This window comes from Acinonyx jubatus, chromosome C2, assembly GCF_027475565.1.
Source record: "Acinonyx jubatus isolate Ajub_Pintada_27869175 chromosome C2, VMU_Ajub_asm_v1.0, whole genome shotgun sequence".
Taxonomy (NCBI): Eukaryota; Metazoa; Chordata; class Mammalia; order Carnivora; family Felidae; genus Acinonyx; species Acinonyx jubatus.
The window spans coordinates 99,597,427-99,611,744 of record NC_069384.1 but is presented as its reverse complement, the minus strand read 5'-3'; the positions used below and the strand labels follow the sequence as shown (position 1 = coordinate 99,611,744).

The following is a 14,318-nucleotide window of genomic DNA, read 5'->3' as shown; positions in this document are numbered from 1 at the left end:
CCAACCCAAGACCTTGAATTAGGATTTGGTCATGTAACCAAGGGGGGTGGCCAAAATCTACCTCGGGCAACAGCGACAGGAAGGCCAACTTCTGGAACACTGCAGCAGTGGTGATAAGGGCTGGTTGTGTTGGCAATTCAAGCTGCTGCTTGGTGCTTGGCAGCTACAAGGTTTTCATCACTAAACCTGCTTCACAGTGTGATTTGGGAGGTTGTTCCTGGATGCCCAACCTGATACTGTCGCCCATCCAGCAATTATGAGAGTTTCCTGGTATCCTCTAATAAATTTTATTCCGTTTTATTAAGCCAGAATGGGATTCAGTGGATTTCAAAAAACAAACACAACACTTATAAGGAGCTACTTTTGTTCTTGCTCTGTGAGTATCTTGGTATTTATATCTTGTGACTATATCTTGAGAAGATAATACAACAGTGTATATATTCAACTTGGTTTTCCCTTTAACTTTTTTTATTTACTTATAATTACATGCAAAAGCATATAAAATATGCATAGAGTGATTTTTAAAGGCAGCAAATCAGGCCCCACGTGGAGCCCCACGTGGAGCCCCCCGTTGAGCCCCCCCGTCGAGCCCCATGTCGAGCCCCACATCGGGCTCTGTGCTGACAGCTCAGAGCCTGGAGCCTGCTTCCGATTCTGTGTCTCCCTCTCTCTCTGCCCCTGCCCCGTTCATGCTCTGCCTCTCTCTGTCTCAAAAATAAATAAACGTTAAAAAAAAAAAAACAACTTGCTTAAGATTCTCCCAGATTATAAAGAATCCCTCAGTTTTTGTTTTCCATTTTAACACCCAAGATTCTCAAAAACATTTGTGTGTATTTTTATTCTCATCATAACTCACATTAATAACTCACCATATTAATTACTCATCGTGAAAGAATCTGCCTCATTTCTCACAATTCCACTTCAACTGCTCTTCCTAAATAAATCCTAGTTATTTAGGATTTATCCAAAATCCTGGGGTGCCTGGGTGACTCAGTCAGTTAAGCGTCTGGCTTTTGTTCTGGGCTCAGGTCATGATCTCATGGTTGGTGACTTCCAGCCCCATTAGGTGCTGACAGCTCAGAGACTGACTAGATTCTGTCTCTCCCTCTCTCTGTCCCTTCCCTTCTTGCACTCTCTCTCTCTTTGTCAAAATAAATGGATAGATGTTAAAAAAGTCCAAAATCCTTTTTTTAAGCTTTCTACTTCTTACAGCTCTTTTTAGAAAGTTTAGTAGTCTGTATGTTTCTAGGAATTTACCCATTTATGCAAGATTGCCCATTTTTTTCATGATATTTTTATAATATTTTCTTATAATTGTTTGTATTTCTGTGGTGTCAGTAGTGATCTCTCCTCTTTCATTCATGATTTTATTTATTTATTTATTTTTGATATATCTGGCTAGGGGTTATCAATTTTATTAATCCTTTCAAAGAACCAGCTTAATTTCATTGACTGCTCTACTAGTGTTTTTGGTTTGTTTCTACATTATTTATTTCTTCTCTAATCTTTATTATTTCCCTTCTTATGCTGTCTTTAAGGTTTATTTACTCTTCCTTTTCAACTCCTTTAGGTGTAAGGTTAGGTTATGCATTTGAGACTTCTTCCTTCTTGATGTAGGCCTATCTTGCAATATATTTCCCTTTTATGACAGGGATGGGCTGAGGTGGGTGGGGAGGGCTGTGCTGGCCTTCCAAGGGAGAGGCCCACTGCTGCTCTGGTTCTCAATCACACTTGCCCTAGAAAAAAAGTCACCTGCAAAGCACTGTGAGACAGGGCTTCATGTAAGGGGCTCAAGCCTCCACTGTGTGCACTTTGCCATTCACTGAAGTCCTTCTGTGCTAATGGGAGAGGTGAAAAATGGCAGCAGCCACTCTCTTCCCTGGAGAGGGGAATTCGCACATGCCACTGTTCAGGAAGCCCTCACAGAAGAATGAACAATCTCCTCTCTTGTGTCCTAGGCTTCCATCAGATCCCTTCCTTCACCCTGTTTTTGTCCCAGCCATCTGCTGCCCTCCCCTGCAACCCTCCCTGCCAGGCTGCTCCCAGGTCTCTGCCACCTTCTCCATAGTAGCATCACTATGCCTGCCAGGCTTAACCCTCATGATTGTATTGTCTTCTAAAGCTTCAGACTTTCAGCTCTGCTGCTTGTAAAAACTTGTGATAATCAGCCCCTCTCATTTTCCCAGTCAATGGTTTTGGAGAAGTGTTTCTCCTGTGCAATCCCCTGCTTGCTGCTTTCTCTGTCTCTCTCTCTCTCTCTTTCACTCTCTCTTTCACTCTCTCTGTCTCTCTCTCTCTCCCTCTCCCTCTCTCTTTCTCTCCTGCCTCTCTCCATGATCAGGGCTCCCTCTCCTCTGCAGCACCCACAATTCTTCTCCCCCAAATCACATCTCTGAGTCTCTACAACTCCTACCTTCCACAATTTGGCCCCTTTTCTTCCTCTAGTTGTGCAATTTATTCTCTTAGTCCTCAGATGGATTTCCTCAGTGTCCAGAATGACTTGATAATTATCTGGCTGTGTTTGAGGGACAAAGCAAGCATAAGGTCTTCCCACTACTCTTCCGTCTTAACTACAATCATATAGTTTTCTTATTTTCATTAATAGAATGTTCCTATGGAAATTATCTTTTCAAAGAATATTTATCTCGTTAAAAATGCTCAGAGGCTAATAAATAGAGTAGGAATAACTATATAAAATTTTACAAATACTCTAATGAAAATTGTAAAACTAATAGAAATAAAATTTTAACAACAAAAACTTTAAAAATATTCAACAAATGCCATAATGTCTATGTTAATTTCATGTGGTTTTCAAGTATGCTCTACTTCCTGTATGTATTATATATTGTTATAACCTAAGTAAAAATGTTAATAGTGTATCTTTATATTAAACTTCATAAAAATTTCCAAAGATGATGTCTTAGTTTAGACTCCTATAACAGATTACCATAGACTGAGTGGTTTAAACAAACATTTATTTTCACAGATCCAGAGGCTGGGAAGTCCCAGATCAAGGGGCCAGCAAACTCATTCATGAGGGCTCTGCCTTCATGATCTAATTACCTCTCAAAAGTCCCACCTCCTAATACCATCACATCAGGAATTAGAACTTCCACATTAATTTTGGGGTGGGACACAAACTCATAGCCCCTAACAATGTGAAAATTAACAATAAAGGTGAAAAATCCAATAAAATTTTAATATTACACATGATTAAAATTTTTCAAGATATAGTTTTTATGAATATGAACTTGGTAATTACATAATGATATTTTTAAATATGAAAGAGCTACCTTAATAGTTTATGACATTGTTATAACAATCACACATCTTGCAAATTCAAATTGAATAACTACCATAAGCTAACCTGATGTAGAAAGACATGGAAATTTGAGACGGGGGGACTCAAAGGTTGTCAATACTTTACAATGCTCAATGTCAAAATTTTATAAGTAAGTACCTTTGGTGCTACACATTATTCATATTTCTATATAAAATAAACACGTATTTTTTCAATCATTTTAAGTTGTTAATTTAAAACTATTGAAAACTCTTCTTTGTAGAAAGAGTGATTCTAAAGTATAAGATAACTTATTAAATTTTAAAATTAGTAAAAACAATGCATAAGTTTCTCAAGTATCCACACTAGCTGGGTATGACAAACAGTTTACCTGAAACTAAATTTTATCTAACAGAATCAGTTACTGAGGACATCTCCTGTTATAATTCCCCTCATCTTTCTCAGTGTTCAACTGAAATGCATCTTTAAGCCTTAGTTGCAAATTTAAAATAATTTATAGTCCATATTACACATTTCAAAAGCAGATATTTAGTATGTAGACTGTCTAAATGTCAAAATTATTCGTCTCTTATCAGTACCATGACTGCTTTTACTTGAAGTCTGAACAGAAAACAGACATGTTGCTTGTACCTGATTATATTGTTAGAAATTGAATGAAGATATTAAAAAATGGAGGAAAATAACAATTAGCAACATAAATATTAGAATAACTGTAGTTACCAGAAATATTTCAACAATCAGCTTCTCCATATCACTTCACATCTCCTTTTTGATTTAGGAATGGTATTTTTATCTTATTGGAAATGTTCACAGACGTCGCCTACCGCAGCTGCAACTACCATTCACATTTTTACACTGATTATACTCACTAATTGCAAGTGGGATGTAAAACGGATTTCATATTAAGCTACATTAAAATGGAAGAAATTAAAACTGGGCTGTTTTTTGGATGTATTATATTCTTTGGGAGACTGCAGATTTGAGGGCCGCATTAGCCAATTAAAAACACCAGGCTAGTTCTTGAATAAAGCATTAAAGCAAAAGGTTACTTTCACACTTGAGTGGCATATGTCAAAACAGACATTTTGCCTAGTGGTGGGTACCCTTGTGACAAATTAAATGAAAGGCTAGACTATACAATAAAAGATGACCATTTGTACAGTTCCATATTAAATGATGCATTTTGAGAAGGCTTTTCTGTCTCCTTGGTAGGCTATCTAATCTCAGCACAGTCTTCATTTCAGCAATACATATTTCACTTATTTATCCTTGTATATTCATCAGGCATTTGTGTTTCTAGTGCAAGCGTTCTCTCCATGACTAACTTTATCCTTTTAGGAATGAGCTTGCTGGAGTGTGACATACACAACACCATGTAATTTAAAAATCTAATATATTCCTATATAAAGTGTGGATTCAATATTCCTTCCTCAGGACACAGTATTGTTTACAGTATTGAAGACAAACTGGCCTCGCATTAAGTTCTGAAACCATATGCTGGGTAAAAGTAATTTGTCTGCTCTGAAAGTAATTCTGGACCTGATAGGCTGATTGGATAAAGGTTTAGCATTGAATTTGAGATGAACAAATGTGGGGTAGAATGATTCAATCAGACTTTTGCACTTGCTTTTTACTGTCTTGGTAACAGACAGGGCTAACATTTATCTCCATGCCTTTGCTTATACTATTCTGTACCTAGGATGCCTATCTTTCTAATTTCCAGTTTAGATTACATCCAGTTTTTAAAGCCTAAGTTAAGATGCATGTCTTTGTTGAAACCTTCTCTGTTACATCAATAAATAAATAAGCTTAATTTTTTTCTGAGCCTCTCATACTCTGTTTTCCTTATATATAGTTAATTAAGTGATATTTGGGAAAGAGCACACATATGTGTAGTTGGATAGCGGTCTGAAATTTATCTCTTCCACTTACTAGCTAATGTCATTATCTCACCTTAAAAGGAAATAATAATAGTACATTAGGAGATGATGACGACCAAACACCTTAAAGCAAAAAGGAAGTATGTGGTGAACCTACAAAAAAAAAGAAAAGCTTTTATATTTAAAAATATATTTGTAGTTCATTATGTGCTTTCCTTTTTTTACATAATTGTTTAATGTGTCTATATGTTTTCCAATATTGTTTAGATTATAAATCCCTATAGAGCAGGGGTAAGATCATCCATATGTACAAATGTTGTTTAAACATCTTGGAGATTTTGGCACATTTATACATTGAATTATCTGCCACATGTCTGTCTGTCTGTCTGTCTCTCTAATTGTCTATCTTAGGACTGGAATGCATAAAAGGCCCAAGACAGTATAGAGACCAGTGCAAAGGGGAAATAATTAAATAATTGACTTTACACTGAGATAGGTTAAAATATCTACTACTAAGAGAGTAGATCTTTAAAGTTCTCATCATAAGAATAAAATCCATAAATATGTGTGAAGATAGATGTGAATTAAACATATTGGGGTGATCATTTCACAATATACACCTATATCAAATCATTATGCTGTACATCTAAACTAACACAATGTTATATGTCAATTAAATCTCAACCAAAAAAGAAATATTAAATATGTAAATTGTATTGTGACAGGAAAAACCCTAGGTCAGCAAGTAAAAATTTTATTTGTGTAAGAAAGAAAAAAATAGAGTTGAATTGATAAACAAATATATGACATTGTGTAAGGAAAAGCAATAAGAGTAAACTACTTACAAGTTAGAGCAACCAGCAGAGGACGAGAAAATAGCAGATAGTACATATATGGTTCATGATATTTGAAGAATTCAGTTCTCAAAGAATAAACATCAGGAATAGCTGAAATAAGAGGTGACCTAATAATTATGAATAAGCAAATGCTGAAAGTTCTTTTTATCCTCAAATAATGTTTTCACCAGTTGGCCATAGTTTCTCTTTCCTGTTCTAGAATTCTTATATGTAGAGGTCACCAACTGTCTTTAGAAACACATGTAAAAGTAAGGCCAATATATGGTGCCTGGGTGGCTCAGTCGGTTAAGCATTCAACTCTTGGTTTCAGTTCAGGTCATGATCTCAAGATCCTGAGGCTTCAAGCCCTGCATCAGGCTCTGCACTGACAGCACCAAGCCTGGTTAGGATTCTCCCGTGTTCTCTGCCCCTCCTCCATTCATGCTGTCTCTCTCAAAATAAATAAATAAACTTAAAAAAAAAATAAAGTATTTTTTTTACACTTGATCTTAGCCAAAAGGCTGAGAAGTGATAATAAAGTATGTTTTTAAAAAGTGAGGCCAATATATATTTATAAACCACCTAATAGCAAGCCAACAAATACAAAGTGATTAGAATAGGTAAAATTCCCTAACTGGACAACCTGAAAGGAAAAATTCAAGTGTCTGTTTTATATGAAAAAACATTATCCTAGGCACTCTATGAGAAAATTAAGATGAAAAAGACTTGGTTACTGTTCTGAAAGGAATAATTCGTAAGCAAAGTAAATAAACAACAAATAATAATATAAAGTATTTTATGCTCAATATAAAATTAGTGCTGAAGATGCTAGTTACTGCCTTTCGTTCTCAGAACGAACATTCTCAATCCACCACTCAGTCTACTTGAATCAGCTGCGGCTTAACTTCTATCTCTCAAATGTATTCGACTTAAGCAGAAGAAGTTAATTAACTTTTACTCAGCACTCAGGATACAGCAGTCAGTGTATACTGCTAGAATTGTTCTGACTTGAGATCTCACTTTCAATATTTGGGTTTTTACTTTTCCATTTTCTGAAATTTTACTCTCTCTTCTAGAAAATAGAAGTCCTTCTACTACAGATCCTATTTTAGTGACCTGCCAGTAACCCAGTTTGTCTGAAACTTTCAACTTCCTCTAAATTTCCCCACCATGGACCAGACTATGACCATAGATCTTTTCCTCTAAATTTCCCCAACCATGGACCAGACAACGACTATAGACCTTACTAAGAGCAAATAGATATCTCTGATGCAACTGCCCGTCAGTCTTGTATTGAGTCTTTTAACATGTCTGGTCTTGACTTCCAAATCCCATGCGATGATTTTTTGAAGACCCCAATTTCTCTCAGTTGGACCTCCTGACATTGTCTGCTGGAATAGACATGCCAGCAATCTCTTCTTATATGGCGAACATCATCTTTGTCCTACCACATCTTCCTATAATTTACTGACTCATACCTAGCCTTAGTGTGTGACTATATTTTTTTGTTCTCGTTTCTCTATAAGACTTTCCCATCCCTAATCTGGAAACGCTTTATTGCATGTAACAAGATGCACCAAGGCAATATTATGTGATGAATAATGGTTATCATAGCCCACATCTCACCAGGCTATGGATGTGTTTTCTTAAGAAGTGTACCTGGGTCAAAGACCTGCCAAGGAAGAGAATCAGGTTAGTCTCCCTCAAGACATGTAGAGTCCTCAGCAGGGACAACCTAAACATTCAGTTAGGTTATCAACTTGCTCACATTACTATTGAAAGCAGAATAAAAACAAAACAAAACAAAACAATTCCTGGAGAATTTACGGATCCTCAAATATGTCCATGTTCTTATCCCAGAAACCTTTGAATAAGTCATGTCACATGACAAGGGAGATTTTAGGTTGCCAATGGAATTAGGTTTCCTAATCAGATAACCAGATAAACCTTATAATAAGGGGAGTATCCAACTTGGATTATCCAAGTTGGCAAGATGTCATTGTAGGGGTCGTTTAAATGTGGAAGAGGAAGACAGATGGCCAGAGTCATAGTGTTGTGATATGAGAAAAATCTCAACTGAGCATTGGTGGCTTTGAAGATGAAAGAATGGGCATGTGCCAAGAAATGCAGGCAGCCCCTAGAAGCTGGGAAATGCAAGGAAATGACTTCTCTTCTAGAGAGAGGAGGAAGGAGAAAGGAAGGGAAAGTGGAAGAAGGGATCTGGAAGCAATACAGCCTCACCAACAGCTTGATTTTAGTCCAGGGAGACCCGTGTCTGAATTCCGACCACTAGAACTGTCAGATAATACCTTTGGGTTGTTTTAGGTTACTAAATGAATGGTTATTTGTTACAGGAGCAATAAGAAACTAATGCAGCCACACTTCAACATTTCTGAAGAAACGTCCTGAAATGAGTACTTGTAATTCTATTGCATATAATGCATCTTTTAATCATCATCATAGCTTGGGTAGAAATACTAAGCCTATTAAAGCAGGCTGAACTTCCAGGGTTAGAACAGAGATTCCAAAATCAAAAGTCAACTTCAAGTCTCAAAATGCCTCAGTCAAACCAGTTGCAATTGATGAACATACTCGAAAAAGGTTTTCATGTAATTTCTTCATATTTAAGCCTCTTACCTCTTCTTTAACCCCAATTCACCCTCATAGTCTATTCTGTAAAGCTTAAACGCTATTCACAAATTTGTTCATATGCTCACAAAAATAGCTGAAGGGAATCATAATCTAAAATTGACTGAAAACTGACACAACTGGAATCAGATGGAGGAAGTCAATACTCATGGCTAGTCCAGCTGGGCCCACATTTTCACATTCTTTCCCTGACCACAAAACATCTCAAATAAAGGGAAAATTCATTTTGCCTTTCTTTTTTTGAAGTCTGTTTTTGTTTTATTTTGTTTTGTTTATTATATCTATAGCTATCTCTGGTTACATTTGACTCACTTTCTGTAGTAACTTAGGCAAATTAGATGGAGAAAAAGAAACTAAAAATTTTCTGAAGAGCTCTTTAGACTCAAGCTATACATTCCCACTTGGGTTCTGATTGATAGCATGCTGATAACATCACCCAGCGAGGCTGTTACCGGATTTCATCTTGAAAGATTTGTGACTTGAAGGCTGTGAGGTACTGGGGTTCCTCCTCCAAATTAGGAGACACTTCATTTATGTCATGATCATGACCTTTTCTGACTCCTAAAAAAGAAATGTTGATATATTCCCTCCTTATTTTAATAAGAGCAATATCAATGCAGTAAATTTAAAAACATAACAAACAAAATTTCCAACATCTATCTGTTAAGAATATTATCTGGGGGGTACCTGGGTGGCTCAATCGGTTAAGTATCTGACTTTGACTCAGGTCATGATCTCACAGTTCGTGGGTTCGAACCCCACATCGGGCTCTGTGCTGACAGCTTGGAGCCTGGAGCCTGTTTCAGATTCTGTGTTTCCCTCTCTCTCTGCCTCTCCCCCACTCACACTCTGTCTCTCTGTCTCTCAAAAAATAATAATAGTAACTAAACATTAAAAAATTTTTTTAAAGGATATTGTCTGAATTTTCTTCAGAAATATTAAAATTCTACTGAATTTATGAAGAAGGAGAGTTGGGGGTGGCATGGATTCTAATTACTACAGAAATCAGAATATTCCTGGATGTTCTGATGCTTTGTGAGACACTATTGAATGTAATTAAAACAACATCTCAAAACCAAAAGAGAACAGTAATGTTTAAACACTTTTATGTAAAGATATTTCAAAGTATTTTTATTACTCTATATTAATGTTTTTATTAGCTGGTGGAGAGATCTGTTCCTTAACAGGATATATGTTAATGTCTTTGCAAATCTAAAGAACATCTTTGTACTGAAACATGGGAAATATCAGGCTAAAGCTAACATTTTGGGGGGTTTGGGTTCAGAGAGCTTTGCATGATATCATTTATAAAAGGACTGAAAAGATTCATTAAATATCTTTAAAAATCACTCCAGACTTGGGGCACTTGGGTGGTTCAGTCAGTTAAGTAACCCACTCTTGGTTTCAGCCCAGGCCATGATCTTATGGTTCGTGAGTTCAAGCCTCGTGTTGGGCTCCATGCTGACAAGAATCTGCTTGAGATGCTCTCTCTCCCTCTCTCTCTGCCCCTCCCTTACTTGTGTACATGCTTTTTCTCTCTCTCAAAATAAATAAATACACTTTTAAAAAAGTTGCTCCAGACTATACACTGGTTTTATCAGAGTTTTATTTGTGTCTGAGGAAATAGAAATGCTTCATCACTGTCATCTGGATCATCTGTTTATATATCTGGGATTATATTCTTCCATGATGCAATCTATATTTAAGTAATAAATTTGGAGGCAAAAGTAACCGTTTCCATTTATTAGAATAATATTCAATATATACTGGCCTTAGAAGATAATTTCTTGTAGACTGTGTGTAGTGTGAATGAGATAGAAAAGAAAGAAAAGAATATTTTTACAACTACTAATTTATATATAGCAATTAGTCAATATTCTAGTCAATTATAAGTGTACAAATCATCCAAATAATTGGTGCTATAACTGATTTTTTGAGCCAATTGAATATTTGTCATCTTTTAATAATTAAATTGTTATAACTGGCAGTTATCAATTGTTTGCTTTGTAAAGGTACTGAATTAAGTACTCTACAGGCACTGTATTATTACTGCTCACAATGCCATGTGGTAGTTATAAAAATTATCCATATTTTAAGGTAAGGAGTCTGAAACTTAAAGAAGTTAACCAACCCCATGGATAGCACATCATCTAAGCCAGCCCTTGTTTGAAAGAAAAAGAGAAGCTATTAATAATAATCTGACTCTATTGGCATACATCAGAATTGTGCCAGGTAAAGATATATGGTCACCTCACACATATAGTAAATAGCAAAAATAAGACTAAATGCTAATGAACCCAAATTATTTTCCAAATATATGATTTAACTTCATAGGGAATCTGCATAATTCAGACAGATAGAATTTTAAATATTTTATGATTGCTTTGGCAACATGAACTAACATCCTAATCAAAATTAAAGATTTCTCTTTGTCATGCATATTCCTCCTTTCACTTCTATTTACCCAATACCAAAGCCAACTGGTGCATCTCTGAAAGAGTGGCAATATTTCACTTAATATCTCTTCATTGTTTTCCTCCATCTCAAATGTCAAATTTCTACCTGTATATACATCATTTCTAATTTGATGCTCAGATTAAAATTCCCTTCTCCAAGATGCCTTTCCAGATTCATTTTTATATGTTACTTGTATTTTTATTATGGTAATTACTACAATATTCATTATATTCACCATACTTTTGTGTACAGATTGTATTCCCTAAATAAAATCTCAACTCTTACACATGACTGAATGGTTATAATATGATTAATAATATGTATATTTATGAGTCATCTTCATTTTTAAAATTTTGTTTCTCTTCAGAATTAGCAAATTCTTGTTCTTCTTTTAAAAGTTTATTTATTTATTTATTTATTTATTTATTTATTTATTTAGAAAGAGGGAGACAGCACATAGAGAGAGGCATAGAGAGAGGGAGAGGGAGAATCTCAAGCAGACTCTGCACCATCAGCACAGAACCTGATGCAGGACTCGATCTCACAAACCATGAGATCCTGACCTGAGCTGAGATCAAGAGTCCGATGCTCAACTGACTGAGCCACCCAGGTGCCCCAGCAAATTCTTATTCTTTTTTTTAAATTTTTTTTAATGTTTATCTTTATTTTTAAGACAGAGAGAGATAGAGCATGAGCAGGGGAGAGGCAGAGAGAGAGGGAGACAGAGAATCAGAAGCAGGCTCCAGGCTCTGAGTTGTCAGCACAGAGCCCAACGCGGGACTGGAACTCGCCAACTGCGAGATCATGACCCATGCTGAAGTCAGACACTCAACCGACTGAGCCACCCAGGTGCCCCACAGATTCTTATTCTTGAAGAAATATATTTACTGTTTAGTTTACTGTGGATATGAGGATAACCCAAATTGCATGAAGCCTTTACTATTCATCATCTAAATAAGCACTGTAGAACAATTAATTTTGACTACAAGTGTAAGTTCCTGTAATAAATATCTGATGTAAATATATAAATATATTATACATTTCAATATGATTTTAAGTGTTTATTTTCCTAGGAGAGCTTTTCCTTTTTTTTTTTTTTTTTTGGAGAGTTTCTCCTTTTAAAACTTTATCATAGATCATCTAATTTTATCTAGAAAATATTTGTTTTTTATTTATGAAGCTGTTCCAGCCATGCTTCTACTATCAGAAACTTTCTATCATGCACATTTTTATCTCGTTAATACTTTTGTAAGTGAGTGTCATGCAGGAAAATCACTTTGCAATATGATTTTGCCTGAGAAGATGCACATTATCTATCTTTACTCTGACTGGCATTTGAAATTGAAAGGTAATATTGGAAGTTATATGTCGTTATAACTATTTTTTTGGCACGAGTTTCTTCTGAATACCACTGACAGAAAGAAACTATTTAATTTGTTCCACATGGATGATATTTAGTGCCTACAGAAGACAGAATGATAGCTGTCCATGTGCTATATTTTCAGGAACCTTAAAAGAATCACCTGGCCTACATAATATGCCTCACTATATTTCCACAGTGTCTAAATTTCTGTCAATTAATGCCACTCCTTAAGGGTGTTTCCAAGAAATGGACTTTTAATCCATTACCTTAGAGGGGAAGCACATTGGCACAGATTTATCTTTATTGCGAATGGGCTTTGGCAAATAGCAGGACCCAGCAGTAATAAGACAGTAAACAAGTACACTTCAAGTCAGAAGTAAGCTGGAAAAAATTCTAAACTGATGAGTTTTCCCCACAGGCATAAAGTCCCAATGACCTTGTTTTTATAAACACATATACCCCATTCTTACCAGCAAAGGCTCCTATGATTCAGCAAATATGAGGGGAATCCTAAATAATCTTATTGTACATCAAGACTGATGCCATTAAGGGAAATTATTCAGGGTTGTTCTGTACCTCAGGGTGGCCTTTGAGACCTGGAGAAAGCCCCCCACCCCCCGCCCCCAGCCCCAGGTAGTACAGAGACAGGAAAAGGCTGAAAGGAAATAGACAATTTAGATTGAATCACATGTTCATCTAAGAATCCTAGGTTAAATATTTCCCCTGTTCACTCTGAGTACCTCTGTTGAATTATAGGAAATATTTTTCTTCTCAGAGAATTATCCAGAACAAAGTTTCCAGGCTGTTTGAAACTCTATAAAAAGTTAGTCATCAGACTTTCTGCCTTATGAGAGTTTGGTTTGATTTTTAACATACATACCTAGTTAGGTAATGCAGTACTGTGAAAAAAGAATTTCATTACTTTTATATAGAAGGAGAGGAGATGTATCTTCCCAGCAATGGGTCTCGGGAGGAATTTCCTATAAAGTGACCACATATGGATTTAATGACTAGCACTGCTGGACCCCAGTGAGGAAAATATTGCAGCATTGTCACTGTGGGTCTTGATGCAAAGAAACCTGCTGGTCAGGATAAAAAGAAAAAAACCCAAAAGGTAGATAATACTACCGTAACAAGAGGGAAAAAAAGACACCTGTTCAGTCTGGCAATATTTTTATCTTTTCTTACCAAACAAAAATTTCTTCTACTTTTCAAAATAGCTTAATGAGTCTCAATTATACATCATACTCTTTATGTATATTTTATCACATCCACATTTCTTTTCCATGGAAGGCATTATTTATTCATTATAATCCCTTTTGAAAATGTTAAAGCATCTTATATCCATATACATGTATAGCCCTCAAACTCATATTAAAAGATTTTGTACAGATGACAGTTCCTCTAAAAAATCTTCTCAAATGCACCTAAACACAATTGGTTTCTCTATCTCATATACATAATATAACAGTTTTATTTATGATATAACTGTTTCAGTCTCTTATGTCCCCATTGTAAACAATACTTTCAATGGTTCCCATTATATGTTGCATATGCAATGTATTCATAGTGGGATTTAATTGAAAATGATCTTTTTGGTTTTACATTTTGTTCTGAAGATGTGATCTCGAATCATTAGTCACAAAAAATGTGGTTAAAATGAGGCAGATTCTGAAGGAATGTACACTCTTCTATAGAAAGAAACTCAGCTAATAAGTTAACTTGCTTGTAAAATCACTAGTGACATACATCACCCTACACTTTAACCTCAGTGTAAATCCTAGAATACTCCATTAAAAATCAGTTCTTTTTTTTTTCTTTTTCTCAATCAC

General features: G+C 35.7%; 1 non-coding gene across 1 annotated transcript; it reads right to left on the bottom strand.

The window, feature by feature from the left end:
- Window positions 1–6,354: 6,354 nt before the first annotated feature.
- On the bottom strand, window positions 6,355–6,550 carry LOC128315404 (U2 spliceosomal RNA). Its single transcript, XR_008298152.1, has one exon. It is a non-coding gene; the product is annotated as a U2 spliceosomal RNA (small nuclear RNA).
- Between the last annotated feature and the right edge of the window lie 7,768 nt (window positions 6,551–14,318).